Below are 14319 nucleotides of genomic sequence, written 5' to 3'. Positions count from 1 at the left end.
ATGGAACTGTGCTTTCTTCCTGTCTCTGCAAAGGCTGTAGGCATTTTATGCCCTTTGGGTAGACAAATACAGAGACAAAAACAGTCAAATCTATTAACAGATTACTTTCACTGAATTTTGAGGCTGTATTTTTTATTTATTTACATTTTTGCCTCAAAATGTCAAAATTTACACAAAGGTAAAAATATGTCAATATATGCATTTCTATACAGGTTGTTTAGAATGTTGACCTGAAATGAAATGCCAAATTGCCTGACATATTTCCGGGTCCCGTACTAGACATGTATACAAGCACAACTATAATTGAGATAGATCAGTCAGTCGTACTCCTGTTGAAAGATGTTTCTGAATACTTCCAGGTAGCCCGTCCAATGCATTGATGCGTTCTTGTGCATAGTTCCTGCATGTTAATCAATGGTTTTAGTAAAGGTACAGTATTTGTTTCATATAACAATACAATACCAAAATCAGTGATGATACGCCTATATTACTTATTGTGTGAGAAAGCAGGTAGAAATAAAGTCATTGATATTTATAGTTTTTAAATGCAGAAATTGGGATCCCTGTTTATTTTAGAAGTCAAGCCATGCAGACTAAAGAGATTTTTCAAAATATATTTCCATGGAGAAAAAAAAAACAATATTTATGTATACATATTATTGCATTAATTGCTGAATTAATTATTTTAGAAATAATAAAAAATGAACAAAAGACATGAAAGAGCTTTCTAAAAAAGTATTTGTTTGCTTGTTATCTACTGAGCTTTAAGGGACCAAACAATGTAAATGTTACATTTTTGGGTTATGTTTTTTTTTTGGGGCTAGTAAATAAAGAGTAATGCATTATTTGTTGTGTCGGGTGTTCTTGCAACATGAGCTCCAACAACTAGCTTAAAACATGGCTTAGAGAACATAAAGCTTGTTCATCTTTCTCCACACACACAACACAGTCTTTCAGGGCCATTAGTCTCTGCTCTATGGCTCACTGCCATGCCTTCCCTCAGGTGTTTACAAATAAAATATTCATGATAGCAAGTCAATAAAATATACATGACACATTAATTACACATTTAAATCAATAGAAACCTATGGCCACACAAGAGACAACCTTTTTTTACTTTAGTGTAACCATGACTCCCTAATACTCATAAATGATAAATAGTGTGACGAAATTAGGCTTTTATGACAACAAACTTCACACCGATGCTGACTGTTCTTGTCTTTTTTTTCCATTGGATTTGACATGAGGCTGGGTGTGATAAAAAAAACAGTCAGTGTAAACAATATGGATCTGGATGTGACAAAGACATGAGGAAAGCCACACAGTGCTGGGCTGACTGGAGCATCTTGTAGCCGAGTCCTGCCAGATGGCGATGGCAACAACACAACGATAAACCAACATAAATACAACCCACTCCTCACTTGTCGCACACGTAACAGAGGCCGGGCTGGGAACAGAGCTGTGAGGTGTGTGATTCTCACCATACCGTCCCTCCCCACAAAGCTTCAGGACATGAGCCAGACACTGGTGCTGCTGATCGAGCCTCTGTGGCAGCATGCCCGACTCTCATACCCCAGGTTGGAGTTCAGGGCAGAAACAGCACAACTAACAATGCAGATTATACTGACATACAGAGCCTATTATATGTGAACAATTTTGAAGGAATATTCGGAGGATTTCGTCCCCTTAGAATTATAGGGTTCTATCTACGTTCTGAGTAGTTCTGAGATATTGAGCTTCAAAGTCTTAGAATTGCATAGACTTATACTGATAAGTGGAACAAACCTCTTCAGATATAATGTCCAAAAATGCATACAACTACAAGAAACACCTCACCTCATCTTCTTAAGGTGTCACAGAATAAGAATATGTAAATAACTCAATTTGACAAAAATGTCAGATAGAACTTATAATTCTAAGGGGACGATTTATAGGCCTGCTGCTGGTACACTGATTTGGTGAGTTTGCAAAGTGAAACATGTCTCTCAACACTATGACCTGACATGTAAGAGCAAACCATTACCTTACACTGTGTTCTGTGTTGCACTTTTCACTTGCACCAGGTAATTTTCTAACCTGACCCTAGCCAGATGAATTTCGTTCCGCTTAGCTCCGCCTAGCTTTACTCACATCCATCTGGGACCTCTTCCATTGAGAGTGATTTCTGCAACTGATTTTATGGTACAGCCAATCAGGACGCAGGGTGGGAGTTTCATAGATGTGACATAGCGTAGAAGCGACTGTGAGACTGTTATTGGCGTCACGGGTTGGCTTCGATGTGAGTGGTTGCACGTGCAAGTAGCACGTCAATAGATGACGGACAAGTGGCTTATTCAATCATATGCAAGCATTTTTTGATTAGGCCCAGCCTTCTGAAGCAACACTTCAATGGATCGGTTCCAGATGGATGAGTGGTCAGGTTAGTCATTTTCCCCCATGGTGACAGATAGCACAAAATGCTTCCACTGGAAGTCCACTGTAACGCAGCATATCAGAAATGAAAGCTTAAGCCAAGCTCTATGGACATCCTGCGGTCAACCAGCTCCGCATGTAGGAGTCTTCTTAAACTATTAGCCATTCACGCTGCAAATGTATTCAGCCCCCTCTTTTGGGCTGAAGTCTCCTTCCCCCTAACTCTTGTCTTCAGTGTGGCTGTGTCTGATTCCGCATGTGGGTGGACAGTCTGTGTCTCAAATCAGACCTGGAGCACGAGCATCATTTGCTAGAGTAGATGGTGGTGCCACTGCACACACAGACACACACACACACACACACACACACACACACACACAAACTTGTCTGTTCGGTCCATTACAGCTATCCAGGCGGTGTTCTAATAGGGGTTAGCCAGACAAAGCCCCCCTCCCCAACCAGCCCCAGCTTCGTGCTTCGTTGTAAAAACCAGCCATGTTATTTCACACGCTTACCTCTTGGCGCTGTATGTAGGAGATTGCCGCCCTCCACCACCTCCATCATCATCGCCACCACCACCCCTCGCTGATAGTCTTTTAACAGAGCTAGTCCTAGGCACTGGGAGAATGCGTGGGAGTCAGGCAAGTGACTCAGAGAGTATAGAGTCCACACTTTTACTGGGAGCAAATTCAATCTTTTCCACCAGATTATATAGAGAACATTTCTGGTTACACACACACACACACACACTCACACAAAAAAATAAAAATGACACTCATTACATACTGAACTGGAAATCTCTTTCACATGACATGCCTCTCCATAATGAAAGCAAACAGAAATGGGTGCCATTTGTGATTTGTGACAGAGTTTCTGCTGCCACTGCAAGCTGTGACGGCGTGGTCGTGCCACATCTCAGAGGAAGCTGTTTACAAACACTGACCTTGCCATTTGAATTGCCACATTACACAACTGGGAATCGAGGGGGATGCAATGGTGAATTGTCTGCCCCGGCACCTTGTCTAACTTCCACGTATGATGCACACTGAGTCATGCACGGAGGGAGAGCGGCGAGGGTTAAAGCAGTGGGAGCAGGCTAAATGTGAAGCGATCTCTCTGAGTTCCCATTGCAGCAGGAATGTGGGAGCTTGTTAAGCGGCAGGGCTGGAGCTCATGAATGAGTCACTGGCAGAGGAGAGATAGAGAGGAGCCCACATGAATGGGCAGGTGCCCGCTGGGAGAGGGACATGGAGAGAGAGAGGCAGAGAGATGAAGACGGACAGACAGACAGAGAGTGGAAGAGGCAGACAGAGAGAGGAAAAAAGAGAGATGGAAACAGAAAAATAGACAGGGAGAGAGAGAGATGGAGACAGAAACACAGATAGGGAGAGAGAGAGAGAGAGAGAGAGAGAGAGAAAGAGAGCTGAAGAAAGAAAGACAGACAGGGAGAGAGAAAAAGAGATGGAGACAGAAAGACAGACAGGGAGAGAGAGAGAGAAAGAAAGAGAGACAGAGAGACAGACAGACAGAGGAAGATAATGAGATAATGAGGGGAAACAGACAGAGAAGCAGAGGAAGAGATAGACAGACAGAGAGAGTGAGAGAGATGAACAGACAGAAAGACTGAGAGAAAGAAGGGCCCAGACATAGAGAGAGAGTAGGAACAGATATGACAGACTAAGACATGAGGAAAAGTTATACAGAGATATGAGCTAGAGAGGTAGAGAGATATAGCAAATAGCAACAGGCTGTAGTGGAGGCTAACCGCAAGTAAACGCAGTTTATTCACCTCTGACACTTCAGAAATAAGAGTATATCCACCTCTCAAAAGAGTTTATTCACCAATTGCAACTTTCAACATTCAAAAACCACACTGTATTATCCACATTCACAATATGCACACTCATCAACACTCTAAGAACCATTCGACACCGTCATAAACATTGGACAATAACCTCCACCATCATCGAACATGTTCTTTTTTAAAAATGTGAGACTGCATGGCGCAGTCCATCTTTTCCGTGATCACAGAATTCATAGTTTAACCACCTTTTATTTAACCACTACACCCCTGGACAGTATCACGGAATTGATAGAGATCAGAGGCAGACAGACAGAGGGCGATGGGACAGACAAACAAACAAACAAACAGACAGACAGAGATAATGAGAGAGGGAGAGAACAAATATAGACACCGATAAAGAAGAATATGAGAGCTGGAACAACAAAGAGTGGAGAGAGGAAGAGGAGTGGAGGATGAGGAGAGAGTAGAGATAAAGAGATATGTGGCTGAATGAGAGGATGGAGAAGCAGGGGTGAGCATGTGTGTGTGTGTGTGTGTGCATGTGAACGTGTGTGCGTGTGTGTATATGTGTGTGTGTGTGTGCATGTGTGTGTGTGTGTGTGTGTGTGTGTGTGTGTGTGTGTGTGTGTGTGTGCGCGCGCGTGCGTGCGCGTGTGTGTGTGTGTGTGTGTGAAAAGAGAGAAAGCACTAGAAAACTGATTAACGCGCTGCTGTGTCTCTCCCACGCAGACGCCCACACGCCTCTCCGCTCACGCATGCAGCCCATCTCCGCCAGACAGCCCCCACCCCCCACCACTCTCCCCCAGCTGCGTCACCAACGCCACAGCCTCCTCTACATGCAACTCTCTCTCTTTCTCTCTTCTCTCTCTCTCCTCTCTCTCCCTATCTCGCTGACATTCCTCTATCTGCTTTTACACGCACACTAACTGCTTCCTAACTGTCATTCCTTTGAATCTAATTGCCATTTATATTGCAGGGATTTAAGGGTTTGGTAATACGTGTGTGTGTACATGGGTTATGGCACAGAGTCACAGCTATGTTGATGTATAGCACACTGTTGATAGAGGCATTGGCGTATTGGCAAATATTGACTACATAATGTTTCACAGTTTGAAATTACTTCACGAGGTAAATCATTGTTGTCTGGTTTGCCTCATTTGCAGGTGTCCTATGCTGAATACTGCTAATAGGTCCCTCTTATATGTAAAACATTTTTACAAACACAAAAGATCTTTGCAAAATTACTTGTAATGACATGGTAGAATGGTGAAAAAACATTGTACATTCTGAAATAAAAAAATTAAAAGAACAATCAACAGAAGAAAGCTAATCATGGAAATTGAAAGGAGTCATACAATCAAGCACATGGCCCATGAAGTGAAGCACACAAATAAGCTTAGTAAAGCTATCCAGCTTTGTGTCTCATCAACCTGAAATCAATTCATCCCAAATCATTCTAATTGCTTCCCCCACTGTGCATTAGACCTGGTTAATCAGAGGAGCACAGGAGAGAGAGAGAGAGAGAGAAAGAGAGGGAGAGAGAGAGAGAGAGAGAGAGAGAGCTCGTTAATGAAGGCAGGCAGCTACTCTGGCAGCAGAGCGGGCTAACAGAGTGACATCACTGATTAGCAGTCTCTATAAATAAGTAATCAAAGCCCAGGGAAAGATACTCCAGTCTCCAGCATCCTCCTCTCCCTTCCCTCCACCCCTCCTGACAGCACTCTTTAATTGTTGGTGACCCTATGACTGCACGGGGGTGGGATGCCAATCTTCCCTTCTTTGACGCCAGTGGTGGGGGCTGGGAGGGGTGAGCTGGAGGTGCAGGTGGACATGTGTGTGTGTGTGTGTGTGTGTGTGGAGGGAAGGGGGGTTGAAATCATAGCTAAGCCAGAGAAATACACTGTGACTAAACTGACTGCAGCAGGATGACTCACAGTTGCCATGGCGACTTTCCCCCATGTGCTCTCCAATCAGCTTTTTTTCAGCCACTTTGGTGGGAGAGAGAGAGAGAGAGAGAGAGAGAGAGAGAGAGAGAGAGAGAGAGAGAGAAGGGGAGAAAGAAAATAACAGCACAAGGTTGACAACTTAAGGAGTTTCATAAAAATGTACACTTTGCACACTGCCAGACTTTCAGACATGTCTTTGAATGTGTGCTTTTAAACATGTGCATGAACATGGACATATACCCACAATCCAAAGCCTGATCCAGACAGAAAGCAAGACATATTGGCACACATCTGGCCCCTGACTTGACTTGGACTTGACAGGGGCATCAATTCGACACAGATCTGGCCCTGCTCTGGCATGGGTCTGTCCTTATTTTGGTCACAAGCTGGCGCGGAGCCACAGTGTCATCTGTGCCCTGATGCACTGGAGATGAAAGGAGGTTTGTGTTGGAGGGGGAATGGCCGCCTCTCTGGCCAATTAATAACCATCTACAGCTCTGAGTAAACACAGCCCATGAGCTGGACATCCGATCGCCTCGTCAAAGGTCCCCACAACAAAAAGCCTGAAACTGAGTACTTCCTGGTCACTGTGGACAGAGACAACAGTGAAGAGTAAAATATAATATAATATAATATAATTAGCGCTGTCAAAATAACTGATTCATTTCGATTAATTAATTTGAGAAAAAATAACTGATTAAAAAAATTAGTGCAGATGAATCGATTCCGTATGACCTTTGACCCCGAGCTGTTCTAGTCAGTAAAAATTAGACTGTAAAATGAAGGAGAGAGAAGAAAACGTGCTGCCTGGATCATTGATTGGAACATTTACTTTTAAAAAACGGCCTGATGGTGTTGATAAAAAATAAAGTGTTGAAAATAGAGTCCTCTGCAATGTCTGCAGCAAGGAATTTGCATATCACCGGAGTTCATCAACTCTATAGTCGCACATCAATGCAAAGAAATAAGTGTTGACATTGAGGGGAGTGTTAATTTATTTTCATTGTGTCCCCTAGGTTATATCTGTGGCCTGAAATGCCTTGTATGTGAAAAAAAAAAACTTCTTCCCGAAGCACTTTTGAATTTATTTCCTCAGCATATTAGGTCATATCATAGATTATTATGGCAATTATTTGAACAGTGAGAATAATTATAAAAAAAATAAAAGAGTCTTTGAACTTTAATGTCACTAATGCTGATTATTCAATGATTCATTTGAATTTAAATTTTTAAAATACTTTCACAGCAAAAATTATATATGCGATTAATTTAGATTAATTAATCACAGAGTATATAATTAATTCGATTATTTTTTTAATCAATTGACAGCCCTAAATATAATATAATATAATATAATATAATATAATATAATATAATATAATATAATATAATATAATATAAGTCCCTTTGGACAAAAGTGTCTGACAAATACCATAACCATAATAATGCAGCATAAAAGCTATATTCTGAGTAACTATGAGGCAATAAAAAATATATTTACCTGTCACAATGGCTCTGTACCTATCTGTTGGGGGAATGTCTCGTCAGTTCCTATCATCCTGTTATGTGTCAGTACACAGTAATACATTATAAGGTCACACAGTTACCAATGAAATGGCCTTGACGCAGAGCAAACCATAATTGCATTACATGAATTCAAATGACAAATACTGATCTCTATTAGCCTGGGAAAACCCAGACGTACTTCCTAGTCTAGGTCCTGGGTAAGATTTGTATGCACTTCATTTAGCGGAGAATATCTCAACTGTTATAGACTATTATGACCCCATTGAACAACGTGGGATGTGTGTCAAAATCTCTACCCGGGACGAAAGTCCTGAAAATGACCACAACAGATGACACCATTATCACACTACAGGTGAATGGGACTTTTTTTTCCCCCTTTATAGATATCTCCATACATTTTTACCAGATGAATCTTCATATTAAGAGAAATACTTTTTGTATTACACTTTGCCTAAAAAATAAAATAAAATATGCAAATGAGGCAATATCTCGCATACATATAAATTCTTGAAGGTACAGATTTTATGAGGTGATCACAATGTTTATATCACCACATGTGACATTTCGGGCCCCAGCCCTTCATCTGTGGCCCGAAACGTCACATTTGGTGATATAGCCTACCATTAAAAAAACGCTAAGGAGCAGATTCTGGTGTGCTGACTCAACGTTCTTCTACATGTTTGTGCTTTCCTGTCCAGCACCCAGTACTCAACGTTTTGGATGTGGGTGCTGCACCCTTGAACTCTTGATCACAATGTTTACAATGACCATGTAGTGTATGTGTACGAATTCTGGTTTGATATTTTTAATTGTGTTTTGTGCTGTATTGAATGGAAAATGAATTGTATACAAACAAGGGATGCATAAGTGGTCAAAAATGACCCCAGCGATAGTTTTTTTGCAATATCTTGGTCATTTTAAATTGTTATCGTTTAATCTTCCATGTATTCCTCAAATAGGTTGTCTTTGACATGAGACCATTTGGATTTGTATCTAATTGGTATATTTTTTAAGTATCAGTACCACACTTTTCCATACAGTATGTGGGGTCAAAAATTACCCCAAGCATTTTCTATGGAATTCCAAAGGTTAATCCTAGGAACCTTTTATTTTTATCAACTGTGACTATCAGGTATACATTTACAGGTGTATTATCAACAACTTTTCATAACATATCAATGTAGGTGTCATAGAAAATTACAAAAAACTGCATGTTGCCCTAAAGCAACATTGAACCATATCGAACTTGCATATGGCCATACCAAATATTCTAAGTAGGGAAGCATCTGTATATGTGAAGTGCATGAGTGTGCTTCATGAAGTTTTATAGAATGCCATCACTATGGTTGAGTATGTGCCCTGACTATCATACCAACATCCATGGCTTTTTGATGTTGCTGTGAAGCTGCAGACTTGCTACCTTGTACAGTAGCCACAAGTTTGAGGCCTGACTGATCCCTCTATTTGCTATAGGCCTACCCCCTGTGTTTCTCTTTTGAGACAAATTGCTTACTAAACTTTCAGAAAATCAGGTGCAGGTAACTTGCATGAGTGTGCATCAGTGCGCATACATGAGTATGCATGGGTGTAAGTGTGCAAACTCATGGATATATGTGTGTGGTTGTGTGTGTATGTATACTGTACCGGAGAATGTGTGGGGAGATTTATGGAGCTTTTAGCTAGTACATAACAGTGATTTAGATGATTTCCTATAATTTGTATTATTATAACTTCATATCTGTAAATATTGATTTTCATTCCGCAATGGTACAATGTTGCCTGGGGGCAAAAAGTATGTTTATATCCAACCTTGCTATTATCATTGGAAAGTTAAAGTGAAAAATATAAAACAACAGGTTTATTACCTGTGTTGCAAGGTAAAACTTTCACAACAGAGTCCAGGTACAACTATCGCCTCCCTTGCATTTGCAGTACTTGCAACAACGGATACCAGCTACCCGACAGGGACACCCATTCTTGTGTGCACACTTGCCACACGAGCAGGGATCTGGTAAACCTTCAGGTTTTGAGATTACAATCTCAGGGACTAATAAACTGCCCTTTCTTACTGGTTTGTGGACAGTGTTCAGAGCTGCAAGTTTGGTTGATATTTTGCTGGTTGTATCGCACCCAGTCAGCAAATGTAGTGCTGGGAGACTATGTGTGAGCTCGTCTCCCAGCGCTATGCAGATATCATAAAGTGGTAATATTGATCTTTTCACTCCTGAGTTGCGGATGAGCCAGAACAATTGTTATGTGTATAGGCACACAAAGACATCTGTGTCACCTGATGACAGTGTCAGTGATGTAGATCCATAAGTTGTTCTCTCACTTTCTCCAGATCTTTTTGAATTTTGTAAAATAAGGTTTCAAATATGAGTAATTGGTATGTACCAACGTATCTGTTCTTTGTGAGGAATAACTTCATGACATGAAGACATTGTAACTTCATCAACTTGTCTGAGACAATCTGGTGATGACATTTTTCCCATTTTGCAAAAAAACTAAACAAAAACACTAGCAGCTAGCTAGCTACAATACACACCAAATTAAATATAAAACTGATACAAATTCATTATAATTATTTAAATACACAAAACTACAACTCATGATAATGACACGTAAGAAGACACATGCCAACACAAAGAATAAAGAGTAGATTTCCTTACTTTTTTGATCTCACAAGTCATCTTGCTTTACAGCCATGTGCTCTGCTATGACCTTAGGTCACTATGGCTGCCAGGTAAACTTTTGTTGTAGAAAAAAAAGTTGTAGGTATTGGCGTGATGACAGCAATATTTAGAACAAGTAGGAAATGTAAGCTTTTAAAGTTTAGGTTAATAAATAACTGGCAATTCATGTATGTCACTAGTTGTATAGGTTGACTGTTTTTTAGCCATTTTCTTTAAATCAAATCAGAATGCTTACACTCTTCTAAGACCTTATAATTATGGTCACTGTGAACATTGTGATCACCTCAGAAAATCTGTAGCTTCAACGGGTTTATGTACGCATATTTAATGAGATATTGCCTCATTTGCATATGTTATTTTAATTTTTAGGCAAAGTGTAATACAAAAAGTATTTCTCTTAATATGAAGATTAATCTGGTAGAAATGTATGGGGATATCTATAAAGGGGGAAAAAAGTCCCATTCACCTGTAGTGTGATAATAGTGTCATCTGTTGTGATCATTTTCAGGACTTCCGTCCCGGGTAGAGATTTTGGCACACATCCCACGTTTTTCAATAGGGTCATATTAGTCTATAACAGTTGAGATATTCACCGCTAAATGAAGTGCATACAAATCTTACCCAGGACCTCTACTATCCGGCAAATTCGAGATTCGCTCTGAAAGTCCGTCTGGCCAAGAACCCATTCTAGCCCATTTCCAATTTTCCTTGAGGTGGGCTTTACACGATGATGATAGCGCACCCTGTTGAAGAAGCCGGTTTTTTTAAAAACTTATTTAAAGCTGCTAATGGTTTAAGACAGGGAGTTAGAAGTTTCTTAACTGCTTCCTTATGTTGGAATATGCAACACTGTAAACATGTAAGGGGTAGCCTACCTATGTGATATCTGCAACAGTGGTAGCTAGGCTACTGAAAACGGTTTGATTTTCTGTTCATTTATAGGCTAGGCCTAGGACACGTAGCCGACAGAAAACACCTAGTTGGTTAATGAGCATTTTCATCTTGGGATTTAACAGGGAACCTGTGTCCACGTTGTTGGCTTAGTAGCCTACATTACGTCAAGCTGTTGCAAACGCGAGAGACGTCCGTACTGCTAATGAAAATATACCCCGTTTTCTAACCTCTCGGGGTACCAGCTATCAGAATTAGGCCTACACGTCCCCCATGCAAAATGTTTTACCATGGTTATCCGTCGGGGTTTTTTGAGTTAATAAACTCCATAAATAACCATTAATTTGTCATTTTATGCCTGCTCCCTGTTGTTTCCTATGGAGTTGTCCGCGCTGATGTCCGAGTCCCATTGAGGCTGGACTGTCATTGGCTCATCAGCGTTCTAAGGGTATTATTGATGCACTGTGATGGATGCTGATTTTGAAAACCAAGAGCACTGAAGTGCAAACTTCATGGTGATGTTGTACAGCTTGAAACAAAACAATAATCAAATCATTACTCATGCCAACTAAAAAGTATGGTCACATTGAATGAGCTTCACAACACAGGAGGTAGCCTACATTTTAGAGGTCCCTATAAGCAGAGGCGGACAGAGTACACAGCTTCATAACTTGAGTAAAAGTGGAGGGGGAGGGGATACACCGCTCTACAGTAATTCTTACATATGGTTCCTTTAAGTAGGCCTAAAAGTACTGAAGTACTTGTTTTTAAAAGTACTTGAGTATCAAGAGTAGCCTACATTTTCTACATATTGCATTACTACTGCAACAGTGCATATATGTATGGAGTACAGAAACGTCCTGGAGTTGTGAAAAATGTTGATGTTAATACCTTGGAAAAGGAATTGAAAGTAAAATCAAGTCATTTTCATCTTTTTACCATATTGCCAGGGATGGGCAGTATTTTCTAATACATGTATTTAAAATACGTATTTCAAATACAAAATACTATTTTGTAATTGAAACACCTGAAGCGAAAACAATCATTAACTTGTTCAGCAATTGAAATAGTCTGGCGAGGTGGCCCACAGGTTGGCACATTCCCTGCATCCAGAAACCTGCTGCGTCCTTATCCATCGTTTTGTCCATGGTTTCGTCTCTTATCTAAATCTGACCATGGAGTTGACTTTGGCGGAAAGCTGAAGGTGATTGTTGATAGGCTGTCCCAATCAGTGGCGCCTGCACAATCCAATCATGTTTGAGAGGGAGACAACAAATTGAGGCTTTCCGAGATTTTTCTTTTTTCCTTTTTTTTTTAGAAGAAGTAACGGGTACTCACAGTTATGCATAGAAATGTAGTGGAGTAAAGAGTACAATATTTGCCTCTCAAATGTACTTGAGTAAAGTCATGAGTACTCCCCAAAAATGATACTCGAGTAAAGTACAGATCCCTCAAAATTGTACTCAAGTACTGTACTCAAGTAAATTTACTCTGTTACTGTCCGGCTCTGCCTATAAGATGACTCTACAATGTCAACAGATTAGAAGCCTTCCATTGTAATGTAATTCAATTCTAAATAAGCTGAATTTCAATTGCCAGAACACCAAACAGATGTAAGAATGTACCTCAAAGTGCTTTATTATCCATACCCTAAGTCATCATGAGAGCATAAAGATAACAAATACCACAGGTGAAGTTATAAGAGTAGGAGGAGTCTTGAAGTTACTATAGCAAACATATCCTTAAGCTAAACAAGCAGATAGGCAGCAGCAATGAAGACACGCTTTCTCAAAAGGTCGAACACAGCAGACATTTAACAGGAAGATGTGTGACCCACAGGCCTGGCACTGTGGGCAGACTGAGCAGAGAGCACCAGAGCGGGGGCACTCCAGAGTCTCTGCCATTGTGTGGGTGTGACATCTTAATGGCAGGCGAGGATTTCACATCAGCTCGCACCTCATTAGGAAGCCCTCCCTCCTTCTCTTTCTCACTCTTTCCCTCCTTCCCCCCCCCTCTCTCTCTCTCTCTCTCCTCTCCCCCTCCCCCTCTTCTTCCCTCATGGGAAGTAGAAGAAGGCACATCACAAGACAGCCCACATGCTGCCTGATCGGGTGCTTGATCAGGGCCAGCACTGGGCCAGAGTTGTGCCGGATTCGGTGGCTATCCGGGAGAACACTTTAATGAGCACCTCAACAAAACGGCTGCTTCCTCTCTATACCTCCATATCCAGCACCACACCATCACCTTCACTGTTATCACCCCCCTCAAGCACAGTCTTTTGTCTGGCGAGTCACAAAGCACATTCTTTCTCCTGATCCATCTCCATAGGGAATCAAATTATAAGACAAAAAATCAGCCTTTATTGCTTGGTAATATAAAACTAAAGTGACATAAAATGTCATGAAGAAAAACAGCTCTAGGCTTTTACTTGTAATGAGTGAGCATAAGGATCTCGTTCAACAAATAACTTCATTTGATTTGTCTGATGATTTGCCAAATCATTGCTGCAGTGGCAGAAAAGGGGTAAGCTGCCGTCTGGCGATGCCTCGACTATGCAGAATTATCAATACAATGTTTCAAATAATCTCTATGATCTGAAGTTTTGAGGCTTTGCATCAGATACCCACCGTCATTCCACATGAACATAATCTATCTAGCCCCAGATAAGGAGTTATATATGATTTAAATAATCACAAAATTGGTGGAAGTTTGTTTTCTAAATCCCAAAATGGACAATTTTTTTTATAAATACTTCAGCACTTTACATTTTTTATTCAAACCTGTTGCATAGAAAGCAATCACACCATTTCAGTATCACTCCCATAGCACATTACACAATCTGTGAAACTGTAAGCATATGCAGCTCAAGCGTTGCTTGCTGGCAATGAAAAGTAAATGATCACAAATTAACTACCAGACATGTCAATATCATCACGCTAATTATATCATGGTACAAGTAAATGACCAGCACACATTCATGTTAAGCATACCAGTGAATAGATACATGACCAGCATATATTGGTGATACTAGTGAACAAATAAATAA

Source organism: Alosa alosa, chromosome 9 (assembly GCF_017589495.1).
Source record: "Alosa alosa isolate M-15738 ecotype Scorff River chromosome 9, AALO_Geno_1.1, whole genome shotgun sequence".
Classification (NCBI taxonomy): Eukaryota; Metazoa; Chordata; class Actinopteri; order Clupeiformes; family Clupeidae; genus Alosa; species Alosa alosa.
This window is presented reverse-complemented; position numbering follows the sequence as displayed.